Raw genomic sequence first — 15,534 nt, 5'->3', positions numbered from 1 at the left:
CGTGAAACCGATCGATAATCCCTAACGTTGATAGTATCTGCTTAACGTCGCTTGACCAATTATTCACACATTTGGTATAATCAAAATTAAACACTTTTTTGGTGAGTCTATTGTCATCCATTTTAATTAGCCTATTCCAGAACCTGAGGACACATACCCATCTTCCATACAAGGTTGTGTTGTGCCGGTGCCCGGTCTACAAAATGCCCACATACCTCGTGATTGGGAACCAGCGACAAAATCGATATAGTGCATGCTGGGTAGCACGAGTTTGTACGCTCTCTTGTGCACGGGACGTTGATGTGAGTAGATGTGTTTATGTGCCTATGTCCCAATGTGAGTATTGTGTGAGGAATTGTGAGCCTGTATATTTTATATGGTATTGTATTGTATATGTGTGTCTGTAACTGTGAGCCTGTAACTGTGAACCTGTGCGTGTAACCCTGAGTACGATAGAAGTTCCAGGGGGTTAAGCCTGTGCATGTTAGCCAGTGTCTAGCTGTGAGCCTGTGTGTATTGTATTATATTGTATTTTATGTGTGTTCAACACGTATTTACCTGGAAGGCCATTCCCAGAAGATATAAGTGAGTCTGTGACTGTGTATGTGAGTCTGTGAGTTGCCTGTGATTGTGTCAATGACACGCATTTCCCTGGAGGTGTATTCCCAGAAGTATATGTGTATGTAAGCCGGTGACTGTGTGTTTAAGTACGTATTTGCCTGGAGGTGTATTCCCAGAAGTACATGTATAAGTGCCATTTTGTGACGTGCAACCGACGAGTATAGCCGACGAGTTCCCTCGAAGACGACGAGGACGATTGGTGCCATCCTGACGAGCATTCCAGTCGATGCCAACGTGAGTATTGTATTTAGTGCCGTTGCAAGTAATTGCTGTAGTTGTTGATGAACCCCACAAAGAGCTAACCGTAAAAACACTACAGTGGCGCCCAACGTGGGACTTCATATCAATACTTCATGGATTAATTAGTCCCAATCAGCGAATCCACCTGCATTGTTTCCGTGGAGACCTGGAAATGTTCCGGGCCTTCACGGATTCATTCCCAAATACTTATGTTGGGTATACCCACAAAACTAGTGATTTGTCACCAGCAGCGCTACTAGCATTGCGCACAATACCCACAGAGCGATTGCTTGTGGAAACAGATGCTCCTTATTTTGTCAGCCCTACCATTGGTCCTTTTTCTTCACCGAATGTGGTGGGGCTGGCAGCCAGGAATGTGGGAATGATAAGGGGCGAAAGCACAAGGGATGTGCTCACAGCCACTGTGTCAAACTTTGAAGATTTGTACCGCCTTAAGTTATAAAGTGCGATGTGTATTGCTAGCAGAATTTATGTAATGATATAACATCATAATTGCTATTTAAGTAAAAGCAAAATAGAGCACAAAATATGTGCAGACAGTGTTTATAAAATTGTTATTGCGTTTGCGTAAAAATATTACGTTATTGCTTTATCTTTGTTGTTTTAGATGATGGCTCCACCTCTGGTCGCACCTGATTTCTTTTTTCTTCTTTTTTTTTTGTTTGACTTGTTTTCTAATTTTGGGAGGTCCCCGCTGTTGAGCTACGCCATTTTTTTATGTCGCTGTTGAGCTACGCCATTTTTTTTATGTAATCCCAAAATTGCTGAAATATCCATTATATAAATTCAAAAACAAATGTTAATGAATAAAACGAATTCATCTTAATAATGTAATATAAAGACTCATACAATTAAAAAATAATGCACAAAGCATGTGCTATCAGACATTGTCTAATTTCCAGAATCCGTACCGCCTAAAGATTTGGCAGTGAGGGTGGGAGTATTGTTATTGCAGAATTTGCACATTTTTAGCAATTGTAAACATTCATATTATCGTAATGTATACACATATATCTAATTCCTCTGGGAAGTAACCACTTTCGCCAAATCATACAAATGTTAAGATTCATACAAAAATTAAGACTCATACAAATATAGAGACTCATATAATTTAGAATTATAAATATAACACAACACATTAATAGTATATCAAACATTGGTCCTTTTTATTCACCGAATGTGGTGGGGCTGGCAGCTAGGAATGTGGGAATGATAAGAGGCGAAAGCACAAGGGATGTGCTCACAGCCACTGTGTCAAACAGTAAATTATACATATAACACAACACATTAATAGTATATCAAACAGTAAATGGATGAAAACAAAAGTCCATAAATAAATAATAATTTATTAATGTATGTATACCTGTTATTTACCCAAGTTATTAAGTCATTTTTCGGGGCAGGAAAAGTAAATATGCGCCTCCTGTCAATACTACATGGATTAATTATCTTTTCTTTCTTTCTGGAAGAACTGCATGTTTTGATCCTTCACTGTACGGGGTCAAAGGGAGATCAGGATGGCAGGGAGGTTAATATGCGCCTCCTATCAGTACTACATGGATTAATTATCTTTCCTCTCTTTCTGGGAGAACTGCATGTTTTGATCCTTCACTGTACGGGGTCAAAGGGAGATCAGGATGGCAGTGAAGTTAATATGCGCCTCCTATCAGTACTACATGGATTAATTATCTTTTCTTTAATAATAAGGGGAAATATGTACCGCCTGTCCCAAAATTTGTCCCTGACCCGTAGTAGATTAGCATTTTTGATGGCTCTGGGAGTCCGGCTATCGTCCCTCCCAGATTGGAGCTGCGGAAGCTATTGCAAAATTCACGGGGAAAGATGCAAATCCCCCTGTTGTGTCTGGTCAGGCGAAGGATAACCCCTTAGTTACTAATAACCCTCCGGCCATCAGTATTCCTCCTGTCCCAGCAGTGATGACCATCACAAGTTAACAGAAATTCTTCCGTCGCCTTCGACATCGGCCACTTGAACGTATTCCTTTTTGTTATAAATGATGTGCTTTGTAAACAGCTGACTGTACAGATTTACACACTGGTCACAGAATAACCCACACTGTAGAACTCTGTCTCTGTTAAAGAATCATTGCTGAGAGTAATGTAATGTAGAAATAATGTAAACAATAATGTTAATTCTGTATATAAAAAAATGTTAGTGACCCCAGTTAAAATAAAAATAATAAATAAAACATTAATATATATTAAGTATTCATCATTAAATATTTAGATAATAAAGGTCAGGTTATAATATAATACATAGAACTATTCCTCTAGTTACAGAAGGACTACAGCCTTTGGTTTTTCCTTTCTGGGAGAAGCTATTGACCTAGAGTTTGCCCTCTAGTTTCAGAACAAAACAGCTTCTTTGTTTATATTTATTACAGATGCTATGGCTTTATTTCACTGAGACTAAAATCTTCCTGTTTCGCAGGTCGACGTCCAGAGCACAGAAACAGTCTCTACCTCTGTTCTAAACTCTGCTATATAACCGACTGAGTTATTTCCGCGTCTTGAGTTTGAGCGGTATTCCAAATTGAACAAATAGTCGGACGAAGAGAACGCAGAACAGCCTCTGTTTTTCCTTGTGTAGGATCTCCACTAACCTTCTGCCATCTGAGTAAACAACTACAAACTGCAACTTTTTCCAGCAAAACAAATAGGTTTTTCCTTCAGTGCAACGGGCGCATTAATGAGTTTAACTCTTGCTGCAAAATCATTCTCCGCGTACTTTAGGTAATATTCATTTATTGTATGGAGGTAGTATATGTGGAGTTCTTATTAGGTATTTGGGCATAATATATGATAATAAATATATCTCCCAGGAAACAATCATCAATCATTTATTAATGAATTCATTTAATGAACTTTGTCTTCATTCGTCCATTAAAATTTTCAACATTACTCTAGAACTTATTTTCATATCAACTATGCTTTTACTATAACTACAACTATAGTAACTACTACTATAGCAAAACTTTTACTACTACTACTACTACTGTTGCTGCTGCTGCTGCTTTTGGTGTTGCTGCTGAAGTGTACCCTTACTATGGAAACCGTTTTGGTGCGGTGTGATGTTGAGTTATTAGATACCAATAACAACATTACCGAGCAAAAGTAAGTTGACTTATATACGCAAAGAAGTGCCTTTCGTCCGATCTCTCTTTCTGCGCGACGTCTGCAGTATACCACAACTAAAATTAATGCATCACCATTAAATGACCATTTGTGTTTAGCACCTTCGCACAAATATGAACGCATATGAGCCATAATCTTTGTTAATAAAGAGTTAAAAATAAGAGTTCACAATAAGGTCCGGTAACTCTTGCTCCTTTTTTTTTGTCTGCACAATAATTGGACAGGAGCACCCACCCTACAATCCATTTTTTGCTGGTTTACATTGAACTAGCAGAGTCTTGGATGTCGCCAACCTGGTGAGGTCGAGACTGCCAGGACAGGTATTCACTATCACATCAACCCTTTGTTGTAGGTTGCAAATGTCAACTTTTTTACCACCAAGACTGCAATACTGCCAAATTCTGTGGAGTCTGGGAAGACTGCAATACTGTCAAGTTCACTTTCCCTTCTTTGGTATCGCTGTTTGCAGACATTTATAAATGCGTTGCCTTTTACTCTAAATCCACACTGCTGTTTTTCAAGGCCATTTCCAAACTTTGTCTTCGTAAACGCTTCTAGAACTTTATCTTCCCGTTTTTTTTCGTCCTGGCTGTTCAGGCTTTTCCCTGTTCCCTGGCCCCGAGAAACGAGTAAACTATTTTCAATTGAAATATTACTCGAATTTCCTGGCCGGCGAATTAATTGTATACCAGGTAAGCAAATTTTTACGGCTTACGGGACATTTTAATTAATTATTGCAAAACACACAAAACAAAATGCGTCAATCAATTTAATTCAGTACAACAATTACATATTGTTGGGTCATTAATAAGCAATAAACAAATATAATAATTATAATCCATTGAGTTATGTCTGTTTCAATAGCTGAACAATTTGGGTCACAAACCACTTCATCTTCATTAAACTATATGGAGTTAAACCCCATTTTCTTGGCACATTGTTTACATTTTTTATCAGCGACGCAGATATTGTAAACATTCAGGTCATCAGGTCATCTGGTGCACTTTAATCCGCACCACTGATCACGCGACCTCGAAAACAGACAATATATATTCACGTCTAGACGGCTTGTAGCGTATCAGACGCCTAGAATAGACTACATAACCTACTATTAGAAGACAATTAAAATTTAATTGCCCAGCAATAATACCATGTGGCCGTTTGTTTGTTATACAAGCAATGAAACTGTTACAAACTGCACCGGACAATCACGTTTTATAACAAATTTTGCGGCGAATGAGAACTTAACTGTAAGAAATATTTCATACGATATCTGTTTTTTATACATGTCTAAAAATAGACTGCTCTACCTGAGCAGACGATTAGAATAGGCCACTGAATATTGAAAATGTATTTAAACAACAAACAAGACAAATACTCTGATGTTTCTTTACTGAAAACTCTATCCTATTCGCGGTGTTGATAATGTACATGTATTACGGTGTACGCGGAGTATCTCTAGTAGTAACACTAAAAGCAGCAGCAGTAGTAGTAGTAGTAGTAATAATAGTAGTAGTAGTAGTAGTGGTAGTAGTAGTAGTGGTAGTAGTAGTAGTAGTGGTAGTAGTAGTAGTAGTAGTAGTAGCAGTAGTAGTAGTAGTAGTAGTAGTAGTAGTAAAAGCTGTTGTTATGAATATTACATAAAGTACGCGGTGTATAAAAGTAATAGTTCTCTTAGACATTTTGATTAATTTGATTAGATTGTTTTGAATATATATGTCCTATTGTCTCAGTTTAAGCCCAGCCTTTTATTGCAATATTGTTGGAACTATAAAATTGAAATTAATCTGAGCAGTGCTCTGCGAAATGGGGGTTTAATGAATAGGCATAAAGTGTCGTCCCAAATTATCTTGTGCCGTCCGCGCTTAACTTCCTGTAATTTTTGTCACGGATGTGTTTGATTATTTCCCGTGAAGTCTGTTGTTTTTTTCCTTATGGTCGGGTGTGACATTGTCGGACATTGTCGGACGACCGCTGTCACACCGCACCATCGGATGTGGTAACTACGCAGATGGTGAATAGGAACCCGGTTTCCCCTGCAATATCCCAGTCTTGGCGACTCCGTCACCTTTTATCCTTCCATGTTAAGATTTGTGAGTCGATCTAACTTCAATCACTTCGTCATTGCTGTATATTGCCATTTATTTCCGTAATTTTCTATAAATTCTTTTCTACCAACCATATGCCGAGCAATGTCGTAGAATTTTGCCGCATGAGTTTGTTTTTTATAGGTGACAGTGCTTGACGACCACTGTCACACTCAATACTGTTGGCCGGAAGTGGTATTTCCCGGAGTTGTTCTTTACAACAAAATTTGCAGGTCTTTTTAAATTTGTGTGTGACCGTGCTTGACGGCAATTGTCTCGTAGCGTCACTTTAATTATTTGAATGGCCGGAGTTGTTTCCCGGTGCATGTACACTTTTATTTTGTTTTTATTTTTGTAAAGTACATTATTTCTCAGTGTGATCTCCACATTCTAATACATAAGTGACTGTACTTGTTGGACGAAAGCCAACAAGAATGTTTTTTCTTGATTAAGCAATTGTCGGACGATAGCCGACAATAATGTTTGTTTAATTAACTAATGTGATGGAAAATTTCTTATGCAAGAAACATATTGGTCACTAACCGCTAGAATGCAGCGGTCTGTATGTACCCCGCTGGGCAAAGGCACTCCCGTGCCTGCGGGAGGGGGATCATGGTCCCATTTGAGTCTCTATCTCTTCTGCCTTGGGTGCGACCGTAGGGCGGCGGCCCAAGAGGACAAAAGTGGGAGGAATGTAGTGGGTACAATAGTTTTATTTTAATTGTCTTTTCCTCCATATAATGTCAATGATTATGAATAAAATTAAAAGCAATTATATGTATTATTTTGACAAAAATAAGATTATTTTTATTCTTATATTTTTAACCTTTTTGTCACTTAGATATTATTTTAACGCATTTGTAGTACCTTAGAAAGTTACATTTCTTGTGATTTTTATTTTAATATAACCAAGAGGATTTTTATTGTATATTATGCAGTCACATGCAGAGGGCGTAGGCATTCTCATATGGGCTGCGAGGGGATGTATTTGTATGACATTTTATGATTTTATTTGATAAATTATTTTATTTGTTAAAATTTGTGAAAATGGATTGTAAGGTGGGTGCTCCTGTCCATTCATTGTGTAGACAAGGGGGGACAGGAGTAGCCTGACCATGTTTTTTAGAATATTGGGTCGAAAAGCTTTGGTAAGGCACCTGGGTTGATTTTTGTATTGATACACTCGGGTTTGGGGGCGTGTTGGGGCACTTGAGTTGATGGTGTGCTATTTTTGTTGGTACGGGCCGGTTTGTTTAAATTATAAATATATACAGGATGACCTGTCGCTGGATATTAAACATTTGTTTTTGTGTAATGTTTTAATAATTATATTACAGGCCAATGGGTACTGACGTTTAATGGAGATGCATTAACTTTAGTTGTGGTCTATGGCAGGCGTTGCGCCAAAAGAGAGGTCGGACGAAAGCCGGCCGGCATGCAGACCTAACTTTGAGGTGTTAGGTCAAGGTGCTTACGCAAGGGGCACTATTACTTCATCGGTACGATTCCTTCGCTGTGTGGCGTCGTCCCAAAAGGACAAAAGTGGGAGGAGTGTTGTGCCGGTGCCCAGTCTACAAAATGCCCACATACCTCGTGATTGGGAACCAGCGACAAAATCGATATAGTGCATGCTGGGTAGCACGAGTTTGTACGCTCTCTTGTGTACGGGACGTTGATATGAGTAGATGTGTTTATGTGCCTATGTCCCAATGTGAGTATTGTGTGAGGAATTGTGAGCCTGTATATTTTATATGGTATTGTATTGTATATGTGTGTCTGTAACTGTGAGCCTGTAACTGTGAACCTGTGCGTGTAACCCTGAGTACGATAGAAGTTCCAGGGGGTAAAGCCTGTGCATGTTAGCCAGTGTCTAGCTGTGAGCCTGTGTGTATTGTATTATATTGTATTTTATGTGTGTTCAACACGTATTTACCTGGAAGGCCATTCCCAGAAGATATAAGTGAGTCTGTGACTGTGTATGTGAGTCTGTGAGTTGCCTGTGATTGTGTCAATGACACGCATTTCCCTGGAGGTGTATTCCCAGAAGTATATGTGTATGTAAGCCGGTGACTGTGTGTTTAAGTACGTATTTGCCTGGAGGTGTATTCCCAGAAGTACATGTATAAGTGCCATTTTGTGACGTGCAACCGACGAGTATAGCCGACGAGTTCCCTCGAAGACGACGAGGACGATTGGTGCCATCCTGACGAGCATTCCAGTCGATGCCAACGTGAGTATTGTATTTAGTGCCGTTGCAAGTAATTGCTGTAGTTGTTGATGAACCCCACAAAGAGCTAACCGTAAAAACACTACAGTTGGTTTCCAGCCAGTCTCCATAAAGTGCCGGTAGTGGGGTAAATCTATGCACGCCCATGAAATATCTTAATGCTCGGTTGTGTACATTGTCAAGTGATTGATATGTCTTAGAGCCCCACACCGAAGCACTATATTCAAGAATTGGTGTAATGCATGCGGTGTATAGTTTTTCAAACGATTACATTTCGTACACACATTGAATCAATCGTAGAAAACGTGGTTCCGAGTGTTATGTCAAAGTTCAACTCCAAACTGGAAGCTCTAGAGCAAGCAAATACTCTGCTTATTACAGAAAACTCGGATTTGAAGGCCAATATTAGTCGACTGGAATCGAAACTCGATGACCAAGAACAGTACTCCAGGAGAAATCTAGTTCGTGTTTCTGGCATACAGGAAAATCAATCTGAAAACACGGATGATCTGATCATCAAACTGTCTGATGCGATCAGTTCCGGCCTGTCCCTGACAGAAATAGACCGATCTCACAGAGTCGGCAAACCGAATCCAAGCAAACCCCGGGACATTATAGTAAAGTTTACCTCATACAGAGCCAGACAAAAAGTGTACCTAAGCCGATCAAAACTGAAAGACGTTGGCTATAACAAAACGTTCATCAACGAGGACCTTACTGCCAAGAGAAGCTCCCTGTTATTTAACGCTAGAGCCCTCGTGAAATCAGGTCGCCTACTTGGTGCGTGGTCATCTGACGGCACCATTTTAATCAAGGACTCGAAGTCGAAAATCCACAGAGTCAACAACAATGACTATTTAAATTCATTCAGATCCGACGACTCGAATCGTTGAATTTCAAATAACCCTAATTCCTATCAACCGAACACTTTAGGTAGCGTCGATCGTATATCGTGTTTTAAGTAAATACAAAGTACCACTTTTAACGGACATCAAGGTATGTTGTTGTTGTGTTTGTTTTTTGTTCTCCATAATATATAATCTTATTTTTGCTACCACATCACGCTTTTAACATGATTATTGTCCTTACTACTAAAAATTTCCCATATGATATTCCGTTATAAAAACAGGAGTTCCAAATGTTGCCAGCTATACCAATAAAAAAGGCGATGTTAACTCAGTATACTAAGTTAAAAAACTAGTGCTATCTAGTCTATAAAATGCTTCTGATAAGATCATCTGTATTATCTTTGTAGGTAATTACTTATTTGTGTGTGTATTTATTTGTGTTTTACTATTTTCGTGTACGAAATGTACTTTTGCCCCCCCCCCCCCAAACCCCCACCCCTCTTGCATCCTCAATCGTGATGTCCAATAAACATTTAGCGTTCTTATTTACGTAATATGCTCATTACACCACTTTGAATGGCTATTTATTTACTTATAATTATATACCAAATATCTAAATCTAGTCAATGAATCGAACACGCAATTTAGATTAAGCCTATACGTTCAAACTCACTAGTGAACACGTGATTCGTAATAACCTTTATTTTCAACGAGAAAGCCATGGTCGCGATAAACAGTTTTTAACAAAATGCAGCTATAATCAATCAATTTTTACGAGTACAAATAGTTATTTTCGGATTTAAGGTAAACTCTCTTTGCTACAAGGCCATGTATTACGATAATCACGAAATCCATGTGTTTTCCGAAGTAGTTCACAGATCAAGCCCTAGATTGCTCACTCAACAGGTCATGCACGAGATTCATAGTAATCTGTATTTACAACGCAAACACCGTGACTGTCATGAACAGATCTTACTAAAAGGCATCTACCATCACTTTTATTGATGACGAATAGTTATTTTCAGATCTTCTTGAAATTATTATGTCACGTTACATTAAGTAATGACACAGGTCTCTGGGTTTTTATAGTAGTATTGCTATTCCTTTAAGGCAATCAAAATCCTCTTCATCCCTGTGTATCCCGACAATAAAGTGTCGTGAGTTCATGTAACAGATAACAACCGTGTTAAATGGGATAAGATAAGCTATGACTGAACTCAACGATTTTAAAATATTTGAGATCTTCTGACACCAAATTATTGTAGCTAATTACTGTAGCTATTGACACTGTGTATGCTGTTACATGTTATGCTGTTGTTTAATGTTAAAACTTCTTGTGTACATATTTGAACTAATTGTGACATTTGCGCTTATTAAATAATCTCATTTGACCGTCCATTGTTTCGTGTCGAATAGATAGCAAAACAGGAGTATTTCATTTTGTACTACGTGATACTGATGCCGATATTTTTAATAAACTTCGATAGATGTAATGTCAATTAAAACTTTATACTGATAACTAAATTTAAATAAAAGTGTTTATCATTCTTAACTATGCTTTTTGACTTGCCTAGATTGTCACTCGTAAGGACTTTGGTTTTGAATCAAGGCAAATTTTTGGTCATATTATTACAATCTTTAATACTGTTGATTTGTTTGTAAATATGTTCACTGTTATCTCTTCATTCATGCAAATAGTTGTTTGTTGTTGCTGTTGTTTGTTCTTTTAAAATGTAAACTTAGACATAATATGTGTAAGTCATGCGTTTTTTATGCATATTTATATATATACTTTCCATACGACTCGCCTTGAGTAGTTGTATGTAAAGGCTGTTTTTCTGGATCAATAATCCTGTTTACTTGTTGTTTCGTTGATTGGAAATCAATCTATAGCTCGTTGCTAATGCTATCTTACATATTACAACATGCCGTAAAATATTATTTTATACGTCTTGTGTAGAACGTAAATTTGTATTATTGTTTTTCCCTCTTTCTCGGCCCCTCGCGTGCTGTATTCTCAGGCTGCATTATTCGACCATTTGGCTATAAAATAAGTAAACACATCTTATCACAATTTCGAAATCTAGTCAATGTATAGAACATGTTAATAGGATTAAGCCTATGTTTCATACTCTCATTGTCAGTACACACGTGATTTGTAGTTGTTTTTATTTATCATGCGAACATCGTGGCCGTGATGAACAGTTTTTAGCTCATCTATTTTTTGAAAAAAAATTATGAGCTATTGTCATCACCTCGGCGTCGGCGTTGGCGTTGGCGTTGGCGTTGGCGTTGGCGTTGGCGTCGGCGTCCGGTTAAGTTTTGCGTTTAGGTCCACTTTTCTCAGAAAGTATCAATGCTATTGCATTCAAACTTGGTACACTTACTTACTATCATGAGGGGACTGGGCAGGCAAAGTTAGATAACTCTGGCGTGCATTTTGACAGAATTATGTGCCCTTTTTATACTTAAAAAATTGAAAATTTTGGTTAAGTTTTGCGTTTAGTTCCACTTTTCTCAGTAAGTATCAATGCTATTGCATTCAAACTTGGTACACTTACTTACTATCATGAGGGGACTGGGCAGGCAAATTTAGATAACTCTGGCATGCATTTTGACAGAATTATGTGCCCTTTTTATACTTAGAAAATTGACAATTTTGGTTAAGTTTTGTGTTTAGGTCCATTTTATTCCTTAAGCATTAAAGCTATTGCTTTCATACTTGCAACACTTACTAACTATCATAAGGGGACTGTGCAGGCAAAGTAATGTAACTCTGACTGGCATTTTGACAGAATTATGTGCCCTTTTTATACTTAGAAAATTGAAAATTTGATTAAGTTTTGTGTTTAGGTCCACTTTATTCCTACAGTATCAAAGCTATTGCTTTCATACTTGCAAGATTTATGAACTATCATAAGGGGACCGTGCAGGCAAAGTTATGTAACTCTGACTGGCATTTGAACGGAATTATGGGCCCTTTATACTTAGAAAATTGAAAATTTGGTTAAGATTTATGTTTTGGTCCACTTTACCCCTAAAGTATCATAGATATTGCTTTCATACTTGGAACACTCACAAACTATCATAAGGGTACAGTAAAAGGACAAGTTGCATAACTCTGGTTGTCATTGTTACGGAATTATGGCCCTTTTTTGACTTAGTAACTTTTAATATATGGTTAAATTTTGTGTTTCGATCCACTTTACTTCTTAAGTATCAAGGCTATTGCTTTCAAACTTCAAATACTTACATGCTATCATGAGGTTACTGTACCTGGCAACTTTAATTTTACTTTGACCTTTGAATGACCTTGACTCTCAAGGTCAAATTATTAAATTTTGCTAAAATTGCCATAACTTCTTTATTTATGATTAGATTTGATTGATACTTTGATGAAACTACTCTTACCTGACATACCACAATAGACTCCACCCAAACCATCCCCCGTGCCGTCCCCTCCCCCCCTCCCCCCTCCCCCCCTCCCCCCCCCTATTTTTTTTTTTTTTTTTTTTTTTTTTTTTAAGATCATCTCACAAATGACCACCACACCCTCACACTATACCCCCCCCCCACCCCACCCCACCCCCCCTAATTTTTTTTTTTTTTTTTTTTTTTTTTTTTTTTTTTAAGATCATCTCACAAATTACCACCACACCCTCACACTATACCCCCCCCCATTTTTTTTTTAAAAATGGTTATGTTTGAAATACCGTCCAACCATCGCACCCAAACCCCCCCCCCATCGCCCCCCCCCAACCCCCCCCCCCCCCCCCCCCCCCCCCGGATTTTTTTTTTTTTTTTTTTTTTTTCGCTTTTTTGGAAGATAATGTAATAAATGTCCACAACCCCACACTATACACCCCTCTTCACTCCACTCCTCCCTCCTTTGTGATTGAAAATGAGAGTCCCTTCACCTTTAAAAAGAAAATAGATGAGCGGTCTGCACCCGCAAGGCGGTGCTCTTGTTATTAAAATGCATCTATTGTAAATGAACTGTACTGATTTACAATAGTAATTTTCGGATTTCAGTGAATACATTTTTTGCTAAGTCGCTTAACCTAAGTCATTGGTTGTGAAGTAAAATTATGTAGTATAAGAGAAACCTGTCACCTACTAGGGATTAACCAGGTGATTTCTAATTATATGTATTTATCATGTGAACTACGTGTCGCATTTATCAGTTTTAACAAATTGAAATGCATCCAATCACTTATACTGAGTACGAATAGTGATTCTCGGACTCTCGGATTATAGTGAATACGTTGTTGTTGTCCTTTTTTCACGTAATAATCCATGTCCTCGGGTTCTTTGCATTATTATTGTTATTCATACATAGTTATCATGATCGTCTGTCAATTTTCCGATATTTATTTCACGTAAGTGTAAGTAACAGATATTAGCCTTTGTAACTGGGGATTAGTCTAGCTATGGTTTAAGTCTTATACTGTAAACGCAAATGAGATATTCTGGCCACTATTTACTGCAGATATTGATGTTATGCTTGTGCTACTGTTTTTTTTCTGTCTTTATGTCAAACGACACTTCTCAGGGTTCATAATTGACTTTATTGTTTATATATTCGCTTTAAAAATACTCTCTTCCATTATTTTGTTTCAAATATCATGCCAATTGTAGTATTGTAAACTAGGATTACAAAGCCATAGATCGTTGTTTATGCTAGTTTTCAGCAAGTAACGTAATAACATAATTTTACTTAACCTATATTATCCAACTGTCTTATTCCCATTATGTTACATTTTCTTTTTCTTATCCTTTTTGTTTTTTGTGCATTATTAGTCCTGTCCAGCATGTGCCAAGAAGTCGCAAGAAATGTAATTTATTTTTGTAAAACCTCACGGCCATTCAGTCATTTATGTGTTTGTGTAAAACTTTTACCTAATGGGTAACGATATTGCTGCATTTCGAATGACTGTGGGGTTATTTAATTCAAGTAAATATTGTTGTCGTAAAAAAGTCGTTTACATGTGGAGTGCATCAAACGAATTTGTATTATTTCTTCTCACCCTTTTCGGGCTATCGCGCGCTTTACTCTCAGGTTGCATTATTCGACCGTTTGTCTTTGAAATGAATCTGTTATTAATTGACGCTTTACGCTTTCTTTTACTTTTATCAGGGGATATCGAGTTAAATCCAGGACCGGATTACAAGGCACTCAGCGTATTACATTTGAATGTGCGGTCAATACGTAACAAACTTGATTATGTAGCTAGTAATCTGTGTAATTTTGACATTTTATGCTTCACGGAAACTCATCTAACGGATGTTGTTCCCGATAATGCTTTAACAATTGAAGGTTTTAACACATGTTTTCACCGTAAAGATTTTACACCGCACTCCAGCGGCTTATTAATTTATGTAAATGAGTCTTTACTGTCGCGGCGTGTTATTAAGTTAGAATGCCCCAGTGTGCATTCATTATGGATTGAACTTAATACTGGCTACTTCTCCGCTTTACTCTGCTGCTTTTATCGTCCCCCTAACTCAAACGTATCATTTTGGAATGACCTCGAAACTAATATTGACAAAGCCTTGGATATGAAACAAAATGTTATCATGCTTGGCGATATAAACGAAGACCAACTCAAAAACTATACACGTCTTAAACAGGCATTGGCAATATTTAATTTAAGGAACGTTATAACTGAAGCAACAAGAGTCACTTCCAATACTTCTACATCAATTGACCCCATACTTGTCTCAGACAATTTAATTGTATTGAACAGTGAGGTTATACCAATTGATAGTTCTGTAAGTGATCACCATGCCACGGCTGCGCACATTAAAGTCCCATCAGTCATAAGTAAACCAATGCAGAGGCATGTTTGGTTGTACAAACGAGCTGATTTTCAACGTCTCAACAATTTAATTAACACCGAAAATTGGAATTTTATAACAATGATGAGTGTAGAAGATGCTACCACTTTATTTACTGCCAAACTTTTAGAACTTATGAAATTATGTATTCCATTTAAATTAGTTACAGTCCGTCCTTATGATAAACCTTGGTACGACTCTATGATACGTACATTTGCCCGTAAACGCGACCGACTTAAAGTTACCGCGATAAAACAACCTTCTGAAAACAACTGGGCTAAATTTAAACGCGCTCGTAACAAAGTCAATAATATGATTAAACATGCAAAGGAACAATTTTACTCCAATATTGAAACTACACTTACTGATTTAAAATCAAGCAATTCCAGGCAATACTGGAAGATGTTAAAACATCTCATTAACTCACATTCACATTCTGATGTGATACCACCCCTAAAATCGGTCGATATACATGGCCATGTAACTATATATACTTC

This window comes from Dreissena polymorpha, chromosome 4 (assembly GCF_020536995.1).
Source record: "Dreissena polymorpha isolate Duluth1 chromosome 4, UMN_Dpol_1.0, whole genome shotgun sequence".
Classification (NCBI taxonomy): Eukaryota; Metazoa; Mollusca; class Bivalvia; order Myida; family Dreissenidae; genus Dreissena; species Dreissena polymorpha.
The sequence above is the reverse complement of the archived record's forward strand: the minus strand, read 5'-3'. Positions refer to the sequence as shown.